The sequence below is a fragment of the Manis pentadactyla genome, chromosome 15 (assembly GCF_030020395.1).
Source record: "Manis pentadactyla isolate mManPen7 chromosome 15, mManPen7.hap1, whole genome shotgun sequence".
NCBI lineage: Eukaryota > Metazoa > Chordata > Mammalia > Pholidota > Manidae > Manis > Manis pentadactyla.
In genome coordinates, this window is record NC_080033.1 from 3340874 (window position 1) to 3353286 (window position 12413).

General features: G+C 44.8%; 1 protein-coding gene and 1 pseudogene across 2 annotated transcripts in view; both read left to right on the forward strand.

Annotated features, from left to right (window-relative positions):
- Positions 1-414, forward strand: part of LOC130680999 (synaptic vesicle membrane protein VAT-1 homolog-like) — a 102898-nt pseudogene extending 102484 nt beyond the window's left edge.
- LOC130680997 (WAS/WASL-interacting protein family member 1-like) overlaps positions 1-12413 on the forward strand; it is a 285988-nt gene that overhangs the window by 196426 nt on the left and 77149 nt on the right. The gene's annotated exons all lie outside the window — the stretch shown is intronic.

Genomic DNA, 12413 nt, shown 5'->3' on the forward strand with positions numbered 1-12413 from the left:
GTGAGACCTGGGAGGAGGAACTCTTTGGAGATGAGGGAAGGGGGGTTACTCTTGGGAATTTGGCCCCCATATCTCAGCCACCTCTATCCTGTGTTTCTGGATTGCCCGTAATATCGTTCCATGGCTTCCAGACGAGAGAAGCTCCATCTTCACCGGTCTCAGCAGGAGGGCGCTCCAGGAGCTCCGGGATCTCAGCCTGAAACTCGCCTCCTATCCTGATGTGTCTGAAATGAGGCCACACAGGAGACATACACATGTGAATAAGATGGGAAATAAGACGGAGATGTGTGACGTGCCCTGCTCTCAGGCCACAACCCTGCTCTGTGGAAACCTGTCATCTCCCAGATGCATCTGCTGAGTATTCATCGCCCCGGACAGACATGGACAAGTGTTCTAGATACCGTCCAACTACACTCCCTTCCTCCAATTTTCTTTACCACCAGGCTTCTCCCTCAGGTTCCCCTCTTGGGGTCCAGGACAGGGGAGGTGTATGCTGATGCCTGGCATGCTTCTAAACCCATGGCCACATCCCCCTAGTCACATTCCATGGGTACTCAGGCCTCACATGTGCCTTCACCAGTTCTACCTATATCCCCAGGGTCCTGGGCATTTGTCCCCGTGGGCCCAACTATGGGATGCCCAGAAAGAAGGAACATTGGAGGAACTTCCCACATACACCCAGAGAAATCTACCACTTCTCTCCCAGAGAGAAGCTAACACCCCTGTGAGGAAGGAGCTCTGGGAGAACACAAGGAGGGTAAGAATATCCCCACTTTGGTAGGACACCCAGGTTCTAAGTCTGTTCAAACTCACGGTTCAGTGCTGAGCTCCGTGTCATCCTCGAATGCGCAGATGCCAGAAGCGTCATTCACTAGATCTAGAAAACACACAACAGAAAGCTTCAAGAACACGGACTGGAAGGGATGCAGGGGCCCCTTCTGCCTGCCTTTGTAGAGCAGCTGAAAGCAGGGTTTCCAAGCTTGCAAGGTCGGGAGCTCCCTCAGAACACTAACAATAGAACTACCGTATGATCCAGCAACCTCCCGTGTGGGAATTGACCCAGAAGGACAGAAATCGGGCTCTCAATGAGACACCTGCACTCCCATGGTCACTGCAACGTGATTCACAATAGCTAAGATGTGGAAACTCCCAAGATGCCCATCGACATATGAATGGGTAAAGCATATGTGGTTTATACATACAATGAATCCTATTTAGCATTGAAAAAAGGACATTTTGCAATATGCAACAACATGGATGAACCCTTGAGAACATTAAATGAAATAAGCCAGTCACAGAAAGAGAAATACTGCATGAATGCACTTAACATGTAGTATCTAAAATAGTCAAATCCATATAAAAAGAGAGGAATGGTGATGTCCAGGTTTAGGGTTGTGGGAAATGGGGTGTTACTAACCAAGGAATGTAAAGTCTCAGTTAAGCAAGATGAATAAACTCTAGAGATCTGCTGTATGGCACTGCCAACAATACTATATTGAACACTTAAAAGATTCGTTAGAGGGTAGGTCTTATGTTCACTCTTCTTGTCACAACAATAATTGTTAATAAGATTATGTGGAAGAGGACTAGGACTTCTGAAAATACAAAGAGTAAAGAATAAAAAAAAAATACAGAGAGACAAATAAATGAATGAAGGAAAACGAAGAGCCACAGAGAATTGTGGGACATTTATAAGTGCAGCAACACGTGCAATGGGAATACAAGGAGGAGTGGAGAAAGGAACAGAAAAATATTTAAAGTATTTAATGGCAGAAAATGTGCAAAATGTGACCAAAAAACAGTACATACATCCAAGAAACTCTATAAACTCCAAGTAGCATAAACACAAAGAGCTCTCCATCTGGGCACATCATAAGCAAAATACTGAAAGCCAAAGATAAAGAGCTTGAAAACAAAAAGAGAAAAATAACGTGATATACACGTACACTCCAGTGAGATTAACAGCTGACTTCTCATCGGACATGACAGCAGTTGGAAGGCAGTGGGACAACATGATCTCATTGCTGGAAGTAAAAACTCAACCAAGAATCTTATATCCAGCAAATTACCTTTCAAAAATGAAGGTGGAAAAAGACATCCTTAGGTAAATAAAAACTGAGGAAACTTGTTGCTAGCACACATATCTTACAAGGAACATTAAAGGGAGAGAATTATTCAGCCATGAAAGGAAATGAAGTTCTGATATACACAACATGGGTGAAACCCTAAATTTTCATGCTAACTGGAAGAAAACACAAAGAAGCACACATTGTATGATTCCCACTTATATGAAATGTCTAGAAGAGCCAAGCCTACAGGACAGAAAGTAGATTTGTGGTTCCCTACAGCTGGGTACAGGGTCGAGAGGGGAGGGACAAGAGTGACTACTGAGTACAGGGCTCCCTTGGACATGATGAAAATATCCAAAAATTGATGGTAGCAACGGTTGCACACACAGCTCAGTGAAATACCAACTAACAATGTATAGTTTATTTTAAGGGGATGAATTGTATGACATGTGAATTACACATCCACAATGAAAATAAATACTACAGGAAGTTCTTCAGACTGAAAGAGAATATGACATGAGATGGTAATCTGAATCCAAACAAAGAAACAAAAAACACTGCTAAAGGTACTTATATAGGTAATTATAAACCTCAGTCTAAATGCATACTTTTTCTCTTTTCTTAATTGAACTAAAAAGTAATTGCATAAAACACTACTGTTACAGGCCTGTAATTTATAAACATATATATGACAACAACAGCACAAGAAAGGGGAGATGCATTGGAGTAAAGAAATAGCACTGCATACAGTAACTCAAATCCACAGGAATAAATGAAGAGATGAGAAATGGGAACTAAAAATGTTATATAACAAACTGTATAAATAATGCTTGCATCCCCTGATTCTCTCAGTTTTTGTTACATAAAACAAAATTGTATAATATAAGAATTGATATTTTGCTGGGTTTATATACACACACACTCACATAAACATACATATATAAAGTACATATATGAATAATAAGAGCAAGAGGGTTCAGAGAAATAGAGCTGTATAGTAGTAATGTTTCCGTATTTCACTGTATGTGACGGGAGGGACAGGGGGAAAGGCAGAAACCCTACTCCTCGGACCTGCTCAGGATGACCTCGATGGTTACTGCATGAGGAGAATGGGGGGCGGGAGGAGACGTCCCGGTCCCACAGCCTGCTACCCCACCCAGGGATACTGCTTCTTGGTCCACGTGAGACCTGGGAGGAGGAACTCCTTGGAGATGAGGGAAGGGGGGGTACCCTTGGGAATTTGGCCCCCATGTCTCAGCCACCTCTATCCGGTGTTTCTGGATCGCCCGTCACATCGTCCGATGGCTTCCAGACCAGTGAAGCTCCATGTGCAATGTTCTTGGCTGTAGGGCGCTCCTGGAGCTCTGGGATCTCGGCTTGAAACTTCTTTCCTCTCCTGATGCGTCTGAAATGAGGCCACACACGAGACATACACATGTGACTAAATTCGGAAATAAGACGGAGATGTGTGACGTGCCCAGCTCTCAGGCCACAACCCTGCTCTGTGGAAATGTCTGTCATCTCCCAGTTGCATCTGCTGAGTATTCATCACCCCGGACAGACATGGAAAGTGTTCTAGATACCGTCCAGCTCCACTCCCTTCCTCCAATTTTCTTTACCACCAGGCTTCTCCCTCAGGTTCCCCTCTAGGGGTCCAGGACAGGGGAGGTGTATGCTGATGCCTGGCATGCTTCTACACCCATGGCCACATCCCTCTAGTCACATTCCATGGATACTCAAGCCTGACATGTGCCTTCACCAGTTCTACCTATGTCCCCAGAGTCCTGGGCATTTGTCCCCGTGGGCCCAACTATGGGATGCCCAGAAAGAAGGAACATTGGAGGAACTTCCCACATACACCCAGAGAAATCTACCACTTCTCTCCCAGAGAGGAGCTAACGCCCCTGTGAGGAAGGAGCTCTGAGGGCACACAAGGAGGGTAAGAATATCCCCACTTTGGTAGGACCCCCAGGTTCTAAGTCTGTTCAAACTCACATTCGAATGTGGGGCTTGGTGTCATCCGTGATAACATGGTTGCCAGAAGAGTCATCCAGTTGATCTAGAAAACACGCAACAGAAAGCTTCAAGAACACGGACTGGAAGGAATGCAGGGGCCCCTTCTGCCTGCCTTTGTAGAGCAGCTGAAAGCAGGGTTTCCAAGCTTGCAAGGACGGGAGCTCCCTCAGAACACTAACAACAGAACTACCGTTTGATCCAGCACCCCCACTTGTGGGTATTGACCCAAAAGGACTAAAATCGGGCTCTCAACGAGACACCTGCACTCCCATGGTCACTGCAACGTGATTCACAATAGCTAAGATGTGGAAACAACCAAGATGCCCATCGACATATGAATGGGTAAAGAATATGTGGTTTATACATACAATGGAACCCTATTTAGCCTTGAAAAAAGGGAATTTTGCAATATGCAACAACACGGATGAACCCCTTGAGAACATTAAATGAAATAAGCCAGTCACAGAAAGAGAAATACTGCATGAATACACTTAACATGTAGTATCTAAAGTAGTCAAATCCATATAACCAAAGGGTGGAATGGTGTTGGCCAGGGTTAGGGTCGTGGGAAATGGGGAGTTACTAAGCAAGGTGTATAAAGTCTCAGTTAAAGAAGATGAATAAACTCTAGAGATCTGCTGTGCGGCACTGCCAACAATACTATATTGAACACTTAAAACATCTGTTAGACATTAGGTCTTACGTTAACTATTCTCGCCACAACAAAAATTGTTAAAAAGATCATGTGGAAGAGGACTAGGAGTTCTAGATAGACAAATTGTAAATCAACAAAGTAACAGGTAAAAATTATTTTTAAAGCAGTTAAAGTCTCCAGAAGTTATCCTGAAGGTATACAGCATTTTAAGAAATATTCATTCAGGACAACTGAGTAAATGTCAGTAAGAATAGTGAGTTTGTGGCACCTGAGCCATGACTTGCTCCCTTACCTACCAACCCCATGCACTGTGTATCAGAAGCTCTACTTGGAGGGCTCTACTCCAGGGAGGGGCAGCCAGGGACACAGGGGGTCCCTCTCCTCCCAGCTCTCATGCCTAAAGAGCTAAAGGAAGGTACAACGAAAAATCCTCATCAAAGAGAGAATACTATTAAGAGGTAGAAATTGTTTTAAAAAAAAAGAGAACCAAATGGAAATTTTGGAGTTAAGAAAGGACAATAACCAAAATGTAGATTTGAGCTGGCAGAGGAAACCAGCAGCCGACTTAAAGTGAGATCCATGGAGATTATGGATTTTGAAGAACAGAGAGAAAAATAAATGAATGAAGGAAAACGAAGAGCCACAGAGTAATGTGGGGCATCAATAAGTGCAGCAACACGTGTAATGGGAATACAAGGAGGAGTGGAGAAAGGAACAGAAAAATATTTAAAGTATTTAATAGCAGAAAATGCCCAAAATGTGACCAAAAAACAATACATACATCCAAGAAACTCTATAAATTCCAAGTAGCATAAACACAAAGGGCTCTCCATCTGGACGCATCGTAGGCAAAATACTGAAAGCCAAAGATAAAGATTTTGAAGGCAAAAAGAGAAAAATAACGTGATATACATGTACACTCCAGTAAGATTAACAGCTGACTTCTCATCGGACATGATACCAGTTGGAAGGCAGTGGGGACAACATGTTCTCATTGCTGGAAGTAAAAACTCAACCAAGAATCTTATATCCAGCAAATTACCTTTCACAAATTAAGGTGAAAACAGACATCCTTAGGTAAATAAAAACTGAGGAAACTTGTTGTTAGCAGACATGTCTTACAAGGAACATTAAAGGGAGAGAATTATTCAGCCATGAAAAGATATGAAGTTCTGATATACACAACATGGGTGAAACCCTAAGTTTTCATGCTAACTGGAAGAAAACACAAGGAATCACACATTGTATGATTCTCACTAATAGGAAATGTCCAGAAGAGCCGAGCCTACAGGACAGAAAGTAGATTCGTGGTTACCTACTGCTGGGGACAGAGCTCCCTTGGGACATGATGAAAATATCCGAAAATTGATGGTAGCAATGGTAGCACAGCTCTGTGAATATACCAACCACCACCCTATTGTGTATTTTAAGGGGATGATTTGTATGACATGTGAATTACACCTCCACAATGTAAATAAATACTACAGGAAGTTCTTCAGACTGAAAAAGAAAATGACATGAGATAGTAATCTGAATCCAAACAAACAAAACACACTGGTAAATGTACTTCTATAGGTAATTATAAAAGTCAGTATAATTGCATATTTTTTCTCTTTTCTTAATTGACTTATAAAGTAATTGCATAAAACACTACTGTTATAGGCCTGTAATTTATAAACATATATACGACAACAACAGCACAACAAAGGGGAGATGCATTGGAGTAAAGAAATAACACTCCATACAGTAACTCAAATCCACAGGAATAAATGAAGAGATGAGAAATGGTAACTAAAAATGTTATATAACAAACTGTATAAAGAATGCTTGCTTTCCTTTATTCTCTCAGTTTTGGTTCCATAATACAAATTCGTATACTGTAAGAATTAATGTATTGCTGGGTTTATACACCCACACACATACATATATAATATACATATATAAATAATAAAAGCCAAATGGTTAGGAGAGATTGACCTCCATAGGAGTAGTGTCTCTGTATTTCACTGTAAGTTATTATACATCTGAAGAGATTCTGATGACATTAAGATGTAATTTTACATTGTAGAGGAACCACTAAGGAAGGATTAAGAAAAACATGAAAAGCTAAAGGAATTAAAATGTTACAATAGAAAATACTTAATACATAAGTAAGCCAGAATAGAGGAACATAAGGAGGAAAAGGCAAGGTACATTCAGAAAAGGAAATGCATAAAGGCAAATGTAAACCTCCCTATATCAATGTAACATTAAATGACACCAGACTGAATAAACCAATCAAAATGCAGAGTTTGTCACATTAGATAAAAAATGTATGATCCAACTAATATTATCTATAGGAAACATGGTTTATTTTAAAAAAACACAAGCAGTTTGAAAATACAAGGTCAGAAAATATATACCAAGTAAACAACCTTAAAAGAGGCAGAATGGTACTGTTAGGCTAATTAGACTTTAAAACAAAAAACATAGAGATTATGACAAAATTATTGCAGTGATGATAAATAACATTGTAGTCATATCATGAGAAAAACAATCACTCCATCAGGATGTTATGACAATTATAAGCATATATGCACCTAAAAACAGAGTCCAAAAATACATGAAGCAGAAACTGACACAATTGAGTATGAAATACACAATTCAAAACAATAGTTGGAGATTTCAGTACTTGCAGTAATGGATCGGACAACCACACAGAATGAAACAAGACATAGGTACATTTTTGGTGTGTTCCACCCAACATCAGTAGAATATATTCTTCTCAAGTGCACATGGGACATTCTTCAGGACAGAACATATTGTAGCTCATAAAACATGTCTCAATAAATTTGAAAGGACCAACTTAATACAAAGCATGTTCTCTGACTGCAGTAGAATTACATTAGAAATCAATAAAAGGAGACAATTTGGAAAATTCACAAATATGTGGAAATAAAACAACACACTCCTCAATAATCAGTGTATTTAAGAAGAAATCAAAAGAGAAATTAGGAAATATTTTGAGATAAAGGAAAGAAGAACATAACATACTAAAACTTATGGAATGTGGCTAATGCAATGCTCCAAGGGAACTTATAGCTGTAACTGTCTGTATCAAAAAAGAAGAAAAATCTAAAATCACTATGGTCAGTTGATTTCCACAAAGGTGCCACACCAGCTCAATGGGGGAAAGAATAATCTCTTTAACAAGCGGTGCTGCAACAACTGATATCCCCATGCAAAAGAATGAATTTAGACTCCTATCTCACATAATATAGAAAAGGTAAGTTAAAATTGATCCATGACCTAAATGTAAATGTCAAGATCATAAAGCTCTTAGAAGAAAAAGGAGTAAAAGTCAGCATAATTGCATATTTCTTCTCTTTTCTTAAGTGACTTAAAGTGACTTTTGGTCAGGCAAACGGTAGATACAACACCAAAAGCACAAATGACAAAAAATAAAATCTCTTGTACCACAAATGCCATAAATAAAATGAAAATACAAGACATGATACAGGAGAGAATTCCCAAATCATATATCTAATAAGGGATTTGCATACAGAATATAAAGGGAGCTCTTACAACTCAGTAATACAAAGATAATAACTCGATTTTACAAAGGGGCAAAGGATCTGAATAGACATTTCTGAGAAAATACACAAATGGACAATAAGCACATGGGAAGATATCAACATCATTAGCCATTGGGGAAATGCACATCAAAACCACAATGAGAGATCTTATGCCCTCTAGGAGAGTTATAATTGAAAAAGGTAAGGATCGTTGATAACGATGTGGAAAATTGGAACTTGCGTGCCATGTGCATGGAAATTTATTCCCACGGCTCAGCTGTTTTGGAAAATAGTCTGGCAGTTCCTTCAACTGTTAAACACAGTTACCCTGTGACCCAGCAATTCCACTCCCAGGCATAAGCTCAAGAGAAATGAAAGCCTTTGTCCCACAAAAACTTGTATGTGAATGTTCATAACAGCATTATTCACAACCATTAAAAGATGGAAACAGCCCAAAGACCCATCAGCTATAAATGGATTAAATGCTGTGTATCCACACAACGGAATATTATTCAGCCATAAAAAGGATTGAAGCACTGTATACACTGTACCATGGATGAACTTTGAGAACATTATTCTAAATGAATAAACTAAACGCCAAATGTCACATACTGTATGATTCCAATTACATGCAATGTCCAGAGTAGGTGCGTCCATGATGATTAGAGATGATTAATGGTTGCCCAGGGCTGGGGAGATGGGGGCAGTGGGGGGTGTATGACTGCTAATGGATACAGTGCTGCTTCTGGGGTGATGAAATTGCTCTAAAATTACATAGTGCGATGGATGCACAACTCTGAATTTACTAAAACACATTGTATACCTTAATGGGTGATTCATATGGTATGTGAATTATGTACCAGTAAAGCTGCTAACAAAATTTTTCTAAAGGACAGGCAGAAGTGTGGTCAGGCTAAATGGCCTCTATATTTCCCTTCTGCCTGTAAAATTCTCAGAACCTAGAAGGCTGCTGGTTCCACATGGTCCTGGGATACCTCTGAGCAGCCATGGGACCCTCAAGCCAGACACAGCCACAGGCCAGAGAGAACGCCTGGACCAAATGCTACACGTTGAGTTGGATCTGGCCCATTGCAGGCCTGCCATGTGATGGTCAGAGATGACGGGCCCCAGCCTCACTCACCAAGCTTGCTGTTGATGAGTTTGTCAGGACCAGCCTGAGTGGACATGGAACAGAGAGTGCTGGAATTCAGCCCAGACCCCTCCCGGATGGGGCTGAGCACCAGGGGCGGTGTATCGGGAGAGCGCGGGCACAGTCCCTGCAGGGAGTGGTCCCCCAGGAGCACTGGAGACTGCAGGCAGCTCTGGTGGCCTTCTTCAGGGCCCAGCCCCCCAGAGGCAGAAGGGGCGGGAGGCAGGAACGATGCCTTGGGTCGGGGGCGCTTTCTCCGCTTTCTGGGCTGGCTGGTCTCCTCTCCATCTCTCTCCTCCTGGTCTCCGTCCTGTCCCTGGAGAAGAGAATTCAAAGCCACAGGGGGTTGACTTGGGGCCACATTTGCACAGCTCAGTCTTCAAGGGGGTGCGAGCACCAGCAAGGGCACTGCCCACAGAGCCAGAGGGAAACGTAACACCCAACACCCCTGTCCGAGCCGGGCTCAGCAAGGGAGCCGAGCATGGCCACCACGTCCGAGCCAGACCCCGGATTCTCGGCCTGGATGGATGATGCCGGAAGCTTCCTCATGTGCCCACCCCCCCAGGGAGAGGCCCTGATACAAAGGGTTTTGGAGATGTATGAGGCCAGCGTCAAGTTGGTAAAAAGACTGGTGCGTAGAGATGGGGCCGGAGATGCAGTGCAACAGCATGACAAAATGAAAAATGACCGCAGCTCCGTGAGATGGATAAATGGATCTATGAACCCTGTCGCCCTGCCTGGAGGGGGCTTCTCCAGGTGGGACCCTCCAGTACGGGCTGCAATGGCTGATCCCGTGAACTTACATCTCTTACCCACGTCCACACAATCTCCCCTCTTTCTGCCAATCTTACTGCTCCTCATCCCCCAAGTCTCAGCTCTGACCCCCTCCTCCAGGAAGTCCTCCTTGACCTCCTCAGGCAGGGTCTCTGGTGTCCCCTCAGTCCCTCTGCTCCCCCTCCCAGCCCAGCCCAGTCTGAGTCCTCACTGCCTGGCATCGGTTCATCTACTCGCATGGACTGGGAGCCCCAGGAGGCCAGGCTGGGGCCATCCCTGTCACCACGGTGTCCCCAGCACTGCCCCCACAGGGCCGGCCCAGAAGGTGAATGAATGAATGAACGTGCAAGCCAAACTGTTCTGGAGAGAAGAATTTTATGGCGTCTGGTTTGGGCTTTGCCTATGGCTTCCACTGGCAGGTTGTGCAGGAAGCAGTGGGAAGAAAGTGGACCAACCAGCACCCACCTTGGCTGTGTTCCCTGGGGGCCGGCTCACTGGGCCCACAGGCTTCAACACAGGCATCCCCAGAGGAGCTGTGCTCGTGCTGTCTGGGGGCTTCCCAGCTCCTGGGGGGCTCTGTGCCTCCACCTCCGGCCTCAGCGCCTGACTCAGAGGCTTGAAAAACTCTGTGCCCGACACCTAAATACAGAGAAGAGATGGCAGCGTAAGAGGAACCGTAGGCACCCGGCAGAGGGGACGCTCCAGGCTCAAGCGCGGGCCTGCCGCCCGGAGCAGCGCAGCCTGACTCCTGGTCCCTGCCCAGGCTTCCCCGGGAGGACGCCTCCATCCTGAGACAATGACACCCAGCCACTGACTCCCTCCCCCAAAGCCTGTGAGTGCCCTGCGAGCACAGAAACTACTGTGCGCGCCCCTTCACCTGCTGGTCCTGGTTCGCTCGAGGTGACAGCCACTGGTCGTTGGGAAAACACATATGGCTGGTCAGCCCTTCCTCTGTATAAAACATCTGGCTGCAGTTCTTGCAGACATACGTGATCCTTGGCTCTGCCCAGTCTGCAGGGCCTCCATTTTGCTGGTTACTGTGGAGAGACACGGCAGGAGGGAAGAACGGGAGAAGGGGACTCCACCCTTGTATATTTTGTTTTTTTCTTTTTTTTCTTTCAAGTCTGATCCACTGACAACTCTCGATGAATCCCCAGAAATGGAGACGATACCCCCTTCCTTGGTGGCCTGGCGGGCACCTCTTCAGGGCTGAAGCATCCAGAGCTCACTCGCCCAAGGCCAGCACATAAAAGCCCCCAGAGGACTCCCGAGGGGTTGAGCCCCCAGGCCCGGCAGGGAACGGCTTCTGAACTTACCATCCGCCTGCCATGCTCTCCTCCTTCACTGGATCGGGGAGCCGGTAGGTATTTCCACTCTGAGGATGAAAATACATCTGAGCTGACATATCAAAAATGGGGCAAATGCAAGGACTAAAACTACAAGGTGCTGAGAAGTAACACAGGGGTGGCTCCGTGACCTTGGATTAGGGAATGCTTTCTTGGATGACACAGAAAGAGAACAAACTGGACTTATCAAAACTTAAATCTTCTCTGCATCAAGGGACACCATTAGCAAAGTAAGAACCCACAGAATGGGAGAAAGTCATTACTTTCTGGGAAGGGTGACCTGTTCAGGGCAGTGTCAGGCCTGTCCCCAGACACGGAGTCCGCGTCTAAGCCCGGGTCACAGGGACCCAACACCGACAGGGTGTGTCGGGCTCATCTGGGAGGCGATGAGAACGACCTAGGAACTCGCCCCCTCTCCCCCAGGCCCCTGCACAGACGTTGGTGACCAGACTCCTACATACAGTTGGTTGTGGCGCTTCAAGGCCTTGCTGCAGATTCCTCAAGCATGTTCCCGTTCCTGGCTGTGCGTCAGGTAGTGCTTGCTCCGGGAGCTGGCGCTGCTCAACAACTTCCCGGGAGGCTGCAGTCCAGAAGCGGGCTCTCAGGCGAAGTGGGGTTCTGCTTTCCATTCCTCGGGCTCCCGGAGGTGGCCCTGCCTCCTTCGTCAGCCTCTCTAGGCACCTGAAGCTTGCCCAGCCTCAGGTCTAAACAAACAGAAGGAGAAAGCCCAGGTTAGAGACACCTGGGGACATGGAAGAGCTGGGCTGAAGCGCCCCCCGCCTCTTAGAACCGCAGGAGGCTTGGGAAGGGAGGCCCGGGAGCCCTTTCTGCACCTCCAGCACCTTAACT